At 45.3% G+C, this 16,075-nt stretch overlaps 1 pseudogene; it reads right to left on the bottom strand.

Moving 5' to 3' along the window:
- Positions 1-12,361: 12,361 nt before the first annotated feature.
- On the bottom strand, positions 12,362-15,297 carry LOC148002420 (large ribosomal subunit protein eL19 pseudogene; annotated as a pseudogene).
- Between the last annotated feature and the right edge of the window lie 778 nt (positions 15,298-16,075).

Raw genomic sequence — 16,075 nt, 5'->3', positions numbered from 1 at the left:
CAGTTAATCAGTATTTTCCACACATTACTGTACTAACATGGGTCCCCAGGGCAAGGTCCATCAAGGCAGGGCAATAACCAGGCTAACTTTTACTTGTTCCCAAGAATGTTTTTAAAAATTCTCTTCTAATTAGCCTTGTCTACAAAACAAGTTCCAGGGCAGCAAAAGCTACCTTGTAAGATCCTGTCTCAAACATAAAGTGCAACAAAATGCAATAAATACAATAAAATATAATAAACACAAGACAAATAAAATTTTATAGCTATAATCATAGAAAGATTATTTGTCCTTAACATTTATGCTTGCATGTCAGAACAGGATTCAATGTACAATGGTCTTAACACTCTTCCAGGCAAGCCACACATCCAGGGAGGGGCTGATGTGAGCGTATCCACACTGAGTTGCAGTAACCTAAATCTCAGCTTTTCTCGCCATACTGAACGTGTTACCTTTCATCCTCTGTGTCTGAGACCTTGTATGAACAACCCTAAGAAACCTAGTCTCTCCTGTTCTGTCTGCAACTCATTAAGTCTCTCAGAAACCAAATTAGGAACCCCAGTGTGTTCCGTTACCATAACCTTTCTCTGCCTGAGGCATCTCATCTGTAAAATAAGAATAAAAAGCCTCTTTGTTTAACAAACACTTAATGTGGCTGAGACTCGGGAGCTGCCACAGGTGCTGAACACAGAGTACAGCCAGACACAGGTTCAGTGCTCATGAGAGTTAAAAGCTGAGCTGGGAGAGATGCATAATCAATACGATCATATATGTATATAATAAAGAACTTGGAAGTGGAAAAAATCTTGAAAGAAAAAAAATAAAACAAGGAAAAGAACAGAGAATCAAAACAGAAGGTACAGTTGTGGTTAGACTGGAAATCACGCCCACTGCAAAACAGGCAGGATGGCACAAGGTCACTTCCGAAATAAATAACTCTAATGTTCCAGTTCTGTGCTCAGAAGAAAAAAAGTGCCTATTAAAGAAAAAACTTTTAAAAAGTTTTGTTTTTTCCCAGACAACATCTAATGGAATTGCTAACCAACTGGACTAATTGAAGGAATGATAAAATGGTGCCACAGAGACGACATAGTAATTAAGAATGCAAACTGCTTTTACAGAAGATCTGAGTTTGGATTCAGGCTCCCGTGTCCTGTGACCCACAACCACTTGTTATTTCAGCTCCAGGGGATCTACCGCCCCCTGCTGGCTTTCTTGGACATAGTGCTCATATGTGTATACACACACACACACACATATTCACACACACACATACACAGACACACACAGAGATAATTAAAATTTAAAAAGTAGACTTTGAAAAAGAATGTTACAGAAGATTCATTTAAGGAGATGAAATAAAGTGTCAGAATTTGATATTCATACACAGAAATCAGTGCATGAGGGACAGGGTAATTAAAACAGGACTAAAATTAACATTTTCAGTCATGATTGCTCTGTAACATGAAATAATAGCAATATATGTTCACATCTGAAGTAAATATAAAATAGACAGCAAGCTAGAGCAGATGGGAAGGAGTAACTGGAAATATAAGATTCCACGGGCTACGTATTAATACATATAAATTAATACAAATAAAGAAGAATTTAAGTAGAAGTGAGTCTGGATTCTTTGACACATATTGTAAATACCAGGTGTGGTGGGAACACATAAAACAAGTGCTTTATTTTTTTTTAATAAATCTCGATGCTGAGGACCAGGGATTCCAGAACATCTGCTTACATCCTGCTACTAGAAAAAGAGTGGCCTCATCTTTAGTGCCGATTCTTGGGAAGGTGAAGAAAAAACCCGGATTATGTCTACTGGGTTGAAGAACATGTGGACTGTGACGAGTTGGTATCCAGAGTGCCTGCAACATCCACAAAACACAGTACTGGGGAGAACAGTGAAAGATTCAAAGAAGATCATACTGTGTCTGGGCCTCCTTCTGCTGACCCTTCTACTGACAAACTGGGACAGGTAATTTCCCCACTCATTCCAGGTTCACATAAACCTTCCTCTCTTGCCATAAAGATCTCGGATCTTCCACTTTTCCAGGAGTTTCTGAAACTATCCATATGTTTCCAAAGATCTATAGGTCATTCCACATTTGCCCAGGTGTCCAAAGTCTTCCCACAGATCGTGAAAAGAAATCATACATTCTCCTCTTCCAGAAAGAGTGTTTTTTTTCCATCTATTAAATTGGGTATTTCTTATTTACATTTCAAATGTTATTCCCTTTCCTGGTTTCCAGGCTAACATCTCCCTAGCACCTCCCACTCCCCTTCTATAGGGGTGTTCCTCTCCTGATGCACCCCCACATTCTGCCCTTTCCCAACAATCCCATTCACTGGGGAGTTCAGTCTTGGCAGACCAGAGACTTCCCCTTCCACTGGTGCAGGACTCCCAGCAGCCGAGATGGTTCTTTTCTGAGCATGTGCACACACGTGTGCTGATGAGCCTGCAAACCCTCTATTCCTCTGGGAGAACGTTGCCCTAGAGATATAACAGCCAGAATATAGGCATCGAGGCCCTGGCAGCCTGAGAGTCCTGCAGAGGCTGACGGTCTCCACTGCCCCTTCTGTGACAATTAGTGTTGAATGTCTGGGAATTCTGAAGTGGCTTTTGTTGTATCGACTGACTTATTAGCAGAAATGTGAGCGCATCAGTAACCCACACAGAGGTGGATCACATCTCACAGGTGACAGGCGTGGTACTTGTGCTTGCCCAGATGCCCTTTTAGGGTGTGGATGTGTTTCTCTCCCTCTCCAAGCAGGCTTCGGTGCAGGGAAAAACAACGTTATCTCTCTCTCTCCATAAAAGGATACTCAGCTCTGGTTTGAAAGTCAAACCAACAGCCATGTGTGCTGTGGAACAGCAATGAGGACAGATTCCTTTACGTATTCAAATGTATTCCGAGTGATACTTTGGATTTATAATTGTAAGATTATTATTAGGAGGTAATGAAATTAAGATTTAAATATCGTGCTCCACTTTAATGGCAGTTAAGCTTTTGGCTGGATCAGGAATCATCACCTTGTTGATTAAATACTAATCGGGCTGTGATGACATCCTGTAATTAGTTAGGGCTTGGGGGGAAAATAAGATTTACTTTGCTACCTGCCATTTTAGCTCAAGGCAAATTTGAGGCTTCAGGGTTTCCATTAGAAGGAGGAGATGGTTGAAGCAGTTCTCCCATCTCCGGGTGAGAGTCTAATTCTAGACTTGGGTAATTAGATCAACAGTTATATCTAACTGCAGACACACAATAGGATGCAGTTCAGGCTGATTAGACACACAAAGCCATTAGGTGGATCAATGAAAAGTCAGCATTTCTCTTCCTGAGCAGAACAATCCACACTGCAGCTGCGCGTGGGTGGCTGCAGGCTCGAGTCTCTACAGGTGCTCTCTGAGACACCTGCAGGTATAGGATGGAGTACAGTCTTTGTCCCAACCTACAGTGAAGAGGTCCTCATCCTGTCTCCGGGCTAGAAGGAACTGAAGTTCAGAGATGTCTTTGTTCAGGTCCACACAGCAAAGGGCAGGGCAGAGAGAGATTCACTTTCGGTATGTCTGACGCTTTAAAACATCCTCAGAGACACTGCTTCAGATCTCCACCCCCAACCATTGATCCCAAAGCAAGAGTGACCATCAAGATATCTAAGACTTGACTTCCACTGTGCACGGAGAAAAACTTCTGTCCGAGTTGAGGTCTCGTCTGGGGTGCACAAGGAAAACCTTCCTCCAGTCTCTCCCACCAGCTCTGGGAGGGTGGGAGAGGGAGCAGGCAGGGTCCCCCCATCTTGACAGCTGCAAGGCTGTTTCAGGCTCTGTCCCCACCTTCCGGGTTTAGGGTGGGTTGGGGGTTGGGTTTTGGAGAGCCCTGCCTGAACTATCCGAGATTGAAGAACACACGGAGGGGCTCCAGGCCACGTGCGCCCTCTAGCGTCAGTCAGATGGACGATATCTCTGTGTGATCTCACCTGGGAGACCTGCATCCACCTCTGACATGGGCACAGCAGTATCCCTCCAATTTGAGAGGGAAACCTGCCCTTTGTAGGTCCGTGAGCTCCTAATAGGGCTACAGGAAGAGCGTTTAGCTGCACAAGGTCTTGGATTGGGTCTTCAGCGCTACTTAAAGAACAAAACAGGGCATTTCGACCAACCCCTTTCTTTTTACATCAAAAACGGATAAATGGAGCCTAATTGCAGTTTCTACTTATGTATTTAATCTATCCATTTCCTCCCCTTTCTTTCTCTCTTTCTCTCTTTCTTTCTTTCTTTGTGTGTGTGAGAGATATGTATGTGTACTCATGTGTTTGAATGTGTATTGTGCAGACATGTGTGTATGTGTGATATGATGTCATAGATTTTCATTGCTTTCCTATCAGATTCTCCGCAGCAAGGTCTTTCAATCAAAATCAGACTCATTGATATGACGAGTTCTGCTTGTAACTTTCCTCCCTGGATTCCCTAACTCTGCGGTCCCAGGCTTTAATTATAGGCAACCTCCACACCCACCCCCTCCGACCCCTCTCCCCATTTATGTGGGTTTCCAGGGGAGGGGAGCTGTACTAGGTCTCTGTGCTTCGATGGAGAGTGCTTTAGTTGTGGATCCATCTCCCTGGCTTCTGCAGTGTATGTCGGATGCTCATATTTGACTGAGCAAGTGTTTTGAAATTTCAAAGGAAAGATACCAAAGCCATTTCAGGCCGGGGGCCATGACTCTTGGTGCATTTGAAATGTAGGTGGCGGTCCTCATCCTCTTCAGTGTCTCTGACGTTGAAATTGTAACCTTTTCTTTTTCTTTTTTCTTCTTCATTTTTTTTATATCAGTGTCAATTCATTATCCACAGTGCTGGGTTGCATCAAGACAACTTCCTTTAACCATGTCATGTGCTTTAACCTATCTGAACTTCCTGCTCACCCCATCCCCCACCCCTGACCTAGTCTCCTTCCTTCTCCAGGCCTTTGTCTGCCTTTGTTTCATATGGACATATTTTTTTTCCGGATATGTTAAGAACCCATAAATATTCTGTAAAGAATTACAGGACTCACAAACGAGACAAAAATTACAGTATTTGCTTCTCGGTGTCTGGTTGATTTTGCTTAATGCGGTGGTCTCCAGTTTTCCTACCAAAGACTTATTTCCATCCCTTATGTGGCTGGATAAAATTCCATTGTGTATGTGTACCAGGACTTATTCAATGGTATATCAATGGATGCTCAGGCAGATTCCACATCTTGGCTACTGAGAATGGTGCCACAGCAAGCCTGGTGTGCAGGTGTCCTCTGATGTGTTGCCTCTGAGTCCTGTGGGCTCGGTGTCCAAATGCTCAGGCTGACAGTCATTCACCGAGAGGCTCTGAGCCTAAGCTGTGTGCTCTCCCTTTTGATGGAGGCTTTGCATGAGATGACTGTGTGTGTGTGTCTGTGCGTGTGTGTGTGTGTGTGTGTGTGTGTGTATGTGTGTGTGTTCGGTGAATGGCTGTGCACCCTTACATTGGGACTCTTCATGGAGTTTATGAAAGCTATAGCTGTGTTGGTGAGCATTGGAGATAGATGTTTACAGCACCCCATCCCTCTATCCCTCCTTACCCCTCTGCTTCCTTCTGCTCCTTTTCCCTTCCCCTTCTTCCTCCACTCCCCTTTCAAGACCGTGTCTCACTATGTCGCCAAGGCTGGCCTCATGCTTGCAACGATTCCCCTGCCTCAGCCTTCCAAATACCAAGAAGTCCTTTCCTTGGAATAAGAGAGATACTTTCAGAGGTGCAGTTGTGGTCATGGGTTGCCAGGAGAGGAGTAGACACCAGACTGTCTGTCTTTGTACAAGGAAACTAGGACCAAAGCAGATAGCATTGGGGAAGGTGAGGTTGGCCACTGTGCCCACTCCCTGTCCCCCACGCCTAGAACCAGAGCTCTGGCAAGTCATGTTTTCTAAGTCATCAAGTCATTTCAGTGGTCAGATAGAACATGGCACAGGGATCCTTGGGTACATGTAAAGCAGAAATTACTACCTACAATTTCTAGTCTAGGAGAAGAAAGGGCACCCAGGTTGTGTGTGTGTGTGTGTGTGTGTGTGTGTGTGTGTGTGTGTTCATGTGTTGGGTCATAGCAGGAAACAGGGTGGATAGCTTGATTTCAAGAATCTCTGAAATATGAGTATTTTCCTGAGCTTCTGGGTAGAGATATGGCTGTGTGGGTCTGTTTGGTATCTGATCCCTTAAATAGAGAAGGGCTTACATGGGGAGAGTCCATCCCAAGCAAAATGGACAAATACCACTTGGTTTCCCTCCCTTTGGGGGCCCAATAATTCTTTAAAGATTCATTGTGCTCATAGGAAATCGGAGAAGCAGGTCTGGGGCTGGAAGGGGGTTGAATAGACCTTGCTGGATGCAGAGGAAGAGGTGCTGCTCCTCTGTTAGCCAACAGACTGGCCAGGACAGCATCAAGTGAACAGGCAAACCATGTTGTCATCACTTGGGGGAACCACGGTGAATTAGGATGAAAAGCATCTCTCCTGTCATCAGCCAGATTCCCCAGGGCCTCTGGGCCATCTCAGACCCTGACTAACAAAGACATCAATATCAGAGCTGAGAGATCCACATGTGAAACTAGTCACATTCCTCAGTTTCCCCTCTGGAAGAAACAGATCAATTACAGTCAGGACCAGCTTAGGCACAGCCTAAGTTCCAGCTGCCTTTTCCAGCGCCACCACCAGCCTTGTTAGTGAACGTGATCTGGCACTGATGAGTGGGCTGCATTCTTGGGTTATGGTTATTCTAATACAACCACTATAGGGAACATCTGTTGCTGGACATAGCACCGTAGGCATGTCCATGCCTGGTTGGTTTCTATTAATATCATTCATAAATCACAGGCTTAAGTGGATGGAGGGGTGAAAGGGTTTGTGGCTGTGGGACCACTTCACTACTGGGGACTTCGCAGGAATTGGTCTACCCTGGACTTTCTCCAGGATCCTCCCATTATTCCCTTTCCAATTAAGGTGTTAAATCAGAGAGAGAATGGGTCCAGGTGGTATCCTGGAGACCTTGGCTCTGACATCACGGAAACATCATGTGATCAGGCTGAATTAGCACACACTCGATGTTCTCATGCTCTTCTTCAAGCCAGTGACCCTTGCACTGAACCCCATGATTATTGATTAGTGAATGAATGTAAGACTGAAAGGGGGTGGGGCTGCAGTATTGCCCTGTACAGGGCAGCCAGATGTCTTCCTCTTGGCAGAGACCACATCGGAATGACTGCGGTTCCAGACAGAGTGCCCAGGGCTGAGAATTTAAATTATGATCCTTGAATCCCTAACGTAATGAGCCATCTCCCAGCCCCTGGTGTTTTGTCTGATGAGTCTGCAAGTTGTTTAATATGTAAGGAATGGGAACCATGAGGAATGGGAAAAAGAGAGTGTTTGTCTCCTCTGCCCACCCTCTCTGCTCCCAGGGAGGTTGTGGCAATGTCAGGGTGCCCTCATCTTCTCAGTGAACTGGACTTCGTGGATGTTCTCAGGACCTTGGGGAGGGCCAGAGACGGTGCTTTGTTCTGCAGGACGTTTCTGACTCTTGAAGGTTCTGGATGAATTCCAGGTGAATGGATACCTTTACCTCACAGAGAGGGAAATCAAGAGGCTCGATTAATGCACCAGCATCTGGGGTCTGTGGGACCCGTGGGGAGGGCTCTGTCCTTTGTCAGCATTGGTGGGGACACTGGATACTGCAGTCACAGCCTGAGCAGTTCCTGTCCCACTCAGGGTCCTCCATTCAGGAAAAGCTGGATCCCCTACTAAACCACAGGGGGAAATCAGTGAGTTTATTACACAGAGAAGGTGACTGTCACTGTTTCTGATTTGAACATGGGCATTTAGAGAGAGCTTTATACACAATTCTGTGGCATTTCAGGGACCATTGTTCAAAAGATATAATTTACAGCAAGGTTGAAGGATAAAGTGAAGTTTAAAAATTAAGTAAAATGTAGTGATTGAATATACTTGTTTTATTTAAATTTTTTTAGATTTATTTTGTTATTTTATATGTACCTGCACCTATGTGCGTGTGCTATATGCATATGGTACCCTTAGAGATCAGAAGAGGATGTCTGATCCATTAGAACTGGACTTATGGATGGTTGTGAGCTGCCACATGGGTGCTGGGAATGGAACTCGGGTCCTCTGCAAGAGCAGCCATTGCTCTTTAGGACTGACCCATCTCTCTAGCCCATCACTTGTTTCTCTTCGGTGATTTTCTTTTTGTAAATAAAGTTCCAAGATGGTTTTATGAGTTACATCGTTTGGATCTAGGAATGAGAGTGGATTAGTAACAGCATGAAACCAGAGGCCATACACTTCCTGACCCTCAGTTAGAACAGTTTCAATTGTGTGTGTGCACACACACGCATGCACGCGCATGCAGATTGTTTGCAGATTCCCTTGGCGGCCAGAAAAGGACCTCAAGTTCCCAGGAGATGATTTACAGGCAGCTGTGAGCTGCTTAAGTGGATCCTAAGAACAGAATTTGGGTTCCCTGCGAGTTTGGAACATGCTCTTAACTGACGGGCTCTCTCTTCAGGCCCATGTGTTTCTCAACCTCGACTGAGATATCTTTAGGAAAACGTGAACTATCTCTGCAGGCATCCTTGGCTGGGACAGTTGTGTTGATGTTTCTGATGCTCAGCCATCAGGTGACAAAGGCTAGACCCCAGAAGATACCTTCTCTCCATTTTAGCGTCACCCTTAACTCTCCAGTTCCTCTATCCTGTGTTGTTCGAACCACAAGCACAATGCTGCTTCCTCCAGGACTCTGGAGGTGTGTTCTTGTCCGTTGAGCAAGGACGTGAGGCTATGAATAAAGGTCAGCATGACTCAGTGCCTTTCGCTGTACTACGTATGAAATGTTTTGGCTGGAATTAGGGCTGGGGCTGGTTCAGATGTGTAAATTAGAGAGAGTCTCAAAGTCTCTTGAGTTGAGCCTCTTTTATAACTTAGAGTCTCTCTGGGGAGCACGTCACCAACCACACCACCTTTACCCCCGAAAGGATGGCTGAACACAGGCTTTGGGGCCGAGATACTTCTGCAAGCTGTGAGACTGTGGAGTCAAACTGCTGTCGGGTCCTCCGCTTCCCAGCTTCTGTCACATGCAGCTCTTCAGCTTGACATCACAGAATGGAGGGGAAGAGAGCTGGGAGCTCATTACCATGGGTGTCTTGGAAAGTTTGGGGGTGAGTTCTGCATTAAGTAGTCCTCATTTGAATAATGAGCATATGCTATTTATTTTCTTGGATAGCTGCTCTGAGGGAAGCAGAGAGGCTTCTCCTACAGGAAGCCTGTTGGCCTGTGTGCCCGCCGCCCATCACTTGGGGGAGGGAAGGGGAGGAAAGGGTGCTATTTTAAACTCTTTGTTATTGAAGGAAACACCCATAACTGGAACATTGTGGGGCGATTGTCAGCTGTTTCTGTGAGAAAAGGCCTGGGGTCAGCCAACGTCTTCTCCAGTCCTTTCAACGCTGCTCTCTGCTGTGCATAGGAGATGGTCTAAAATCTGCCCATCTCATCTCCCCAAATCATGTGCTCTTCTGCATTTTTTATGGGAATGAGTAGAATGGTGGTGAACTTGGGATCATGTGGCTACCTTAGTGGTCATGAAGGGGACTACACAGGAAGAGAGGTGTTCTCACACCAAACACCCAGATCTGCCTGATCTTGCCCTGGGTGCTTAAAAAGGACGGCATCTCTGCACCAAAAAGCAATGATTCCTCTGTACATATGGATATTTAAATCTGATCGGGGCTCATGATTTAGTCTAGGTAAAACAAGCATCCTACGTGCCTTTTCTCTGTGATTTTTTTTTTTTTTGCAATTGGCTGGGCAGAGTGACTTCATCTCTCATGTGGTACAGGAAAAAACGAGCCAAATTCCTCCATCTCTGTAATTAAATCACATACCTTCATGCCTTTGGCTGCACCCAGCAGTCTTTCTTCCCAGAACTACTTGCCCATCAGTCTACGCCAGAGTTCAGAGCCATAAAAAAAAGTACAGAAGGCTTATGCCTGATTCTGTTGAGTGTGCAGCTCAAGAATTCACACATGCCGGCTCTTATGAGGCTGCACACTGGAGCTGCACACACTTAACATTATGATATTGCAGAGGATGGGAGGGGCAGTGCACACATGCCAATTTCATACTTCAGGGTGATAAAGGACTTCATGTTCTTGGGGTTTTAGAGCCACCAAGACCCAACGAATGATCTTCATGCAAACATCATGAGTCTTTTAGCAAGACTTTATAACAACGGTGTAATTATCATATATGTGAAGAGACCCTGTGGTGGTTTGAATGTGCACTGCCCAGGAAATGGCACTATTAGGAGGCTGTCCTCCTTGGAGGAGGTGTCTCCATGTGGGGGTGATTTCTTGAAATCCTCCTCCCAGCCATGTGGGAGACAGTCTGCTCCTGGATTCTTTTAGATGAAGATGTAGAACTCTCAGCTCCTTCTCCAGCACCATGTCTGTCTGCACACTGCCATGCCCTGTGCCTTGATGATACTGGACTGACCCTCTAAACCTGTAAGCCAGCCCCGATTACATGTTGTCCTTGGTCATGGTGTCTCTTCTCAACAGTGGAAACCTAACTAAGACCCCAGACTGGATAGTTCATGGGATTGCTCAAATGTCCTTGGCACCATCACTCTTTTATCTTCTGCAATGGCCCAACCCAATCTCTCTCCAGTCCAGGGTGCTCCTCCAGTCTTGGTTCTCACAGGATCCCCTATACAAGGCACTTTCCCTCAGAGTCTCCTAGTGTCTACAATACCACCAGCCATGGCATCCTCTTCATTGATAGGGTGAAGTCTATTCTCGAGGATGGTCACCAAGTCTCCATGTGGTTTTGTAGAGTAGCAAAGCATCTCCAGGGACAGGGCACAGATTCTGGGGCTTAGAGAGACGGCTGAGCCACGAAGAACACGTGTTAGTTTTGCAGAGGACCCAGGTTCTATTCCCAGCATCCATATGATGGCTCACATTTGAAATGTTAGCCAGTTTCAGGAGATCTAATGCCCTCTCTTGGCCTCTTCAGACATCAGGCAGGCACTTGGTGCACACAGTTCCTGTAGCCAGAACATTCACACATTCGATAATATAAACACATCTGATTTTTAAAAGGTATGAGCTTTGTGTTATGGGCATGGATGATGCTGAGCCTGGATCCCAACAGCTCTCTTTTAAGGGGAGGAGGGACACCAGGAGTTGGGGTCCCGGTGGCTGTAGGTGAGGGAGCAGCGTATGGTCATGTCAGTATAATGCCTCCTGGTTTGGAAGTGCTCATCTCAGGGCTCTGATGGTGCCCATGAGGCAGAGGTCTCAGCACTGAGCTTGGGAAGAGTCAGCACTGGGGGAAGGCGGCAAGTGAATGACTATGTCTTTCTTCAAGTACAATGAAAGAGGTTCTTTTCCCCGTGTTTTCTGTCATCATAGAGTTATAAAAACCCCTGTGGTCCAGATGATCTTAATTTGAAAGTCATTACAATGGAGATGGGGGGTGTGTGAGCTGAAAGTTCATTAAGGAAATATTTGATGAGCCAAGAAAAAAGTGCCAGAGTTAATATTATAAACACGAATAATGAGCAGGGTGGCTGCAAAAATACATAAAAGAAAATAACAACACAACACGCAGGCCCTCCTCTCTGTTGGCCCGACAGGCTTCTGACAGTGTGTCCTGATTTGTTTGTGTTAAATGGTTGAGGCTCTAGGCTTGCCCACATGGCCGATGTTGTCTCTCATCTGAACTTGACAGGATAACTTTATGTTTTTGTGTACACACATTCCTAATGCCTTAATCGCTTTAGCTGATGTGGACTCGGGTGTTTGCCAGCCAGTCAGGGATGAAGAGGCTTAATGTATTTCTTCTTTATTTTGGGTTGTGAGCCTAGCCTTTAACGGCTGAGCCATCTCTCCAGCCCATATTTCTTCTTTAAAAAAACAACAAAAACAAAAACAACAACAACAACAACAGCAGCAGCAGCAGCAGCAACAAAACCCCAAAACAAACAAACAAAAAACCAACAAGTTTGTATTTTTATTAAAACCACAACAACTTCATATTCACCAGAAAAGTAAACTGGAATATTTGTTGTCTGGTGGGTACTTGTTCCTCTCTCTAGAGCGCTATTGTATTAGGGTTTCCAGAGAAACAGAAATGGCAGAATGAATACACATTGTCTTAGTTAGATTTCCATTGTTGTGAACAGACAGCATTGGCAAGGTAACTCTTTTTTAATTTAAGGCTTGTTTTATTTTAATGACTGATCATGTGAGGCCACAGTGAGGTCACTATGCACAGACGTGAAGGAAGCTTTATTTCTTGGTCTCTTCCTCCTTGGACAGAGTCTTGATGGTCTCCTCCTTCTTGGCCTGGTGGTGCTCCTCCCACGCGTTTTTGTGCTTCCCTGGTCTTAGACCTGTGAGCCTCAGCCTGGTCAGCCTGTAGCTTCTTGCGGGCCTTGTCTGCCTTCAGTTTGAGGATCTGCTCCATAAGAATCCATTGGTTTTTGGATACATTCCTTTTAACCTTCAGGTACAGGCTGTGATTATATATGGCTGTCAATCTTCTTAGATTCCCAGTATCTCCTGAGAAGCCGGTGCAGGATCCTCGTCCTTCTCATCCAGGTCACCCTCTCAGGCACCCAAGTGTTGGCAGTGCCCTTTCCCTTCCCTATGACCATATGCCTGCCCTTCAAGGTGTGTTTCTGTTAGCGAGTCTGAGGATGGTCAGTTACAGGCTTCCAGATGATCAGTCCATCTTCAATCAGCTTCCTGATCAGCTGACAGGAGTTGGCATTGGCGATTTTATTGGTCTCATTGGGGTCCAACTGGACCTTCTTTTTACCACAGTGGAGGACACTAGAGGCAAGCCTCTTCTGTAGTCGGAGCTAAATCCCCAACCCCCAACTTTTTCTTTTGTTAACTTTTATAACATTTACACACAAACACACACACACATTCACACAGAGGGAGAGAGAGAGAGAGAGACAGAGAGACAGAGAGACATAGAGATAGAGAGATCTAAAGGACTAAAATATACTCCTAAGTCAAAGATAATGGCCAGACACTTGTCAACAGGATGGTGGAGAGTTAAGTGTGGAATGACCGTGGAGCCTCCAGAAGGCAGGAACGAGAGACAGAGGCTCTACAAGGTAGGGCATCTACTCTTTTTCAATGCATTCATGACCAGGATTAGTGAATTGCACACTAGCCCTGTGTATTTTAGCCTGCAAAGTACACTTTGTATGGAGACTGACGTGGGCTGCCCAGGCTCCCTTGGTTCCCTCTCACGTCTAGGATTCCTAGGAGAGTACAAAATGTTTCACCAAGTTCAGTGGTATTATACAAACTGCAGTCATGGGTCACTTTCTATGCTGTTAACTGTCTGTGGAGATTGGCACCAAAAGTCTTCAATAGCCTTGAAAGGGTTTAGGTTTAACTCATTCTAGGTTGATCTGTCTTTGTTTTCCATAAAGGTTCTTTGAGTTAGATAGTGATCTGCTCCCAGGAGTGAACCAATGTCTTGAGCTTCTGAATCTTCTGAATGGTGTCCTTGGATGAGGTTTGTTAGAATGTCAACCGCCTTCCAACAGATATCTGTGCCTGGAAATTTATCCTTTATGTAGTTCTATTCCTCTAGTGTGTGTCTGTGTGTGTGTGTGTGTGTGTGTGTGTGTGTGTGTGTGTGTGTGTACGTGATGGTATCACAGAGAAGGCTGTCAAATCTGCCATTTATTTTTTTACTGTGTGGTGCTTTCCTATTTAAAATTGTTTTTAAGTGTCGTAAGAGTTTCCATACAAGCTTCATTTTTAGGGAGAGGATCTTCCAAATGCTTCTTCCTCTGGTCTCAAGAGATGAGAGTGAGTCATTATCATGGAGGGCTGAATGAGAGCTGCTGGTTGGGTCACAGGGATGCTTTGGGCCCTAACTTTGTAAGCTCGGCCCTGTGCACCAGCCAGAGCCTCTGTATTCTTTGAGCCCCTCCTTTGGAGGTGAAGTATGCATTGTTTGTACTGTTTGCCCTAGCACTGAGCCTCTTTTCAAATTGTTTTCCCTGCCGCCCTAGACACAGTACATTGTAAAGTCCTTCCACATGGAAAATTGCTGGCAACATTGAACGGGGAGAAGGGAGATTCACAGTAAAATACAAATGAAGAAAGCAGGAGTGACAGCCATGTATGCGATACCCTGACAGCTAAGGGGGTGCAGAAACATGCAGGTGGCTGCAGAACTTGCAAAATTTGGTTTGCACTCATTCCTCCACAAAGCTCACACAATTTAGCACCAAATATTCGGGTCCTTTGATAGCTAAATTTCTGTAAACCCTCAATTGGCCTGGGTGTGTCTTCATGTATATCTCTGCATGTGTGTGTCTGTGTGTATGTCTCTGTGTCTGTCTCTCTTTCTGTGTCTGTCTCTGTCTCCTTCTCTCCCCCTTCCCCTCCCCTTACCCCTCCCCTTCTCCTTCTCTCTCTCTCTCTCTCTCTCTCTCTCTCTCTCTCTCTTTCTCTTTGTGTGTGTGTGTGTGTGTGTGTGTGTGGACGTTCAGAGATTGTCCTCAGGGACAAGTGGTAATTTTGCTACCAGTCTTTGGCAATTTTGCTGTGATAAACTCTGAAAACGAGGACGGTCCTACGAGCCATTCCCTGTTCCTGGCCTTTCCCGTACAAGTCTTCTGAATTCTCCTTTCTTGGTTTTACAGATTTCCTCTAGTTCGTTTTACCACACCGCACCTCCGTGCTTTTCTTAGTTTGCTGTCATATAGTGGGAACCTCCGAAGTTTCAAACTCACTACTTGTGCTCCATTCTTCTGCCTGAGAAACCACATAATCTGGAAGCTTGTGCTAAAACTGGACTCTTAAAAGTTACTAGTTATTAGAAATGCTGTTGAAATTTAAAAACCATTTCCTCATTTGTGTGGGCTCACCCGACACGTGTAGGCAGTGCTTCCTGATTGATCATGGCGCCCTACACTTCCGACCTCACACAGACTCTGACAAGGATTACTTCCGGTGCTGTGTGACTTATTTCTTCTCCTTCCAATGAAGGTGCAGACTTGAGCCATTTCCGGTGTCAGCACTGAAATGACATAGTTCCGGTTTCTCACAGGCTTCCGGCATCTAGGTTGAGTCCTTGACATGGGATATCTGCGCCACGGCACAGGGTTCCGTCGGGCTGAGCAAGAGGGATCTCTGATTCGGATTGTTTTCTCTGCCCAGAGCACATGGATTAAATTCGCAGACGCCATGAGTCTATAGTGGCTTCTGTGAACTCTTTGTGTTATTATCTTTTCAAATCCTCTTAGTTCTTGGCCGAGTCGCTGACAGCTGCCTCGCTCTGTGAACTGGCTGCTGTCGTTCTACTACAGCGATTTGATCGATGTGTCGCCTTCATTTGTTAGCTCTCCTACCTCCATTTTCTGAGAAAGGCTACGTCCCTCTATGCGCATGGCCTCAGGTGTTGGACGCTACCTCTTAGGAGGTCTCAGGCCCTTTTTTTGAGGCTCTGCATCCCTGCAGACAAGGTGCTAAAGTCTTTGGAACAAAATCCAGTAACTCCACGGTGGCTTTTTCATGCCTTTTGAGAAATCCGAGGACAAGTCTTTCCATTAGCAGCTATTTACACACCTTACACTTTTTTTTTTGGTTCTTTTTTTCGGAGCTGGGGACCGAACCCAGGGCCTTGCGCTTCCTAGACAAGCGCTGTAACCACTGAGCTAAATCCCCAGCCCCACACGTTACACTCTTAAGTCGAGATATCCAACCTGCGTTTTCATCCTAATATCAACAAACACATGAGTTACCGGTAGATTTATGGAAAGAATCAAGTATGAGTTTGGACACTCCTTTGTCTCTCTCTCTCTGGAATACAATTTTTCCCATTGAAAGCTAAAATTTCTAATTTTATTCAAGTCCATTAAAAATCCACATTATTCTTAATTTTTTGATGGGAATGACTTTAGTTATCTACAGAGTGACCTGCTCCACCCCCCTCTTTCCATGACTAAAATGAAGGCTATTTTAAAA

This window comes from Rattus norvegicus, chromosome 11 (genome assembly GCF_021556685.1).
Source record: "Rattus norvegicus strain SHRSP/BbbUtx chromosome 11, alternate assembly SHRSP_T2T, whole genome shotgun sequence".
Classification (NCBI taxonomy): Eukaryota; Metazoa; Chordata; class Mammalia; order Rodentia; family Muridae; genus Rattus; species Rattus norvegicus.
The sequence above is the reverse complement of the archived record's forward strand: the minus strand, read 5'-3'. Positions and strand labels throughout refer to the sequence as shown.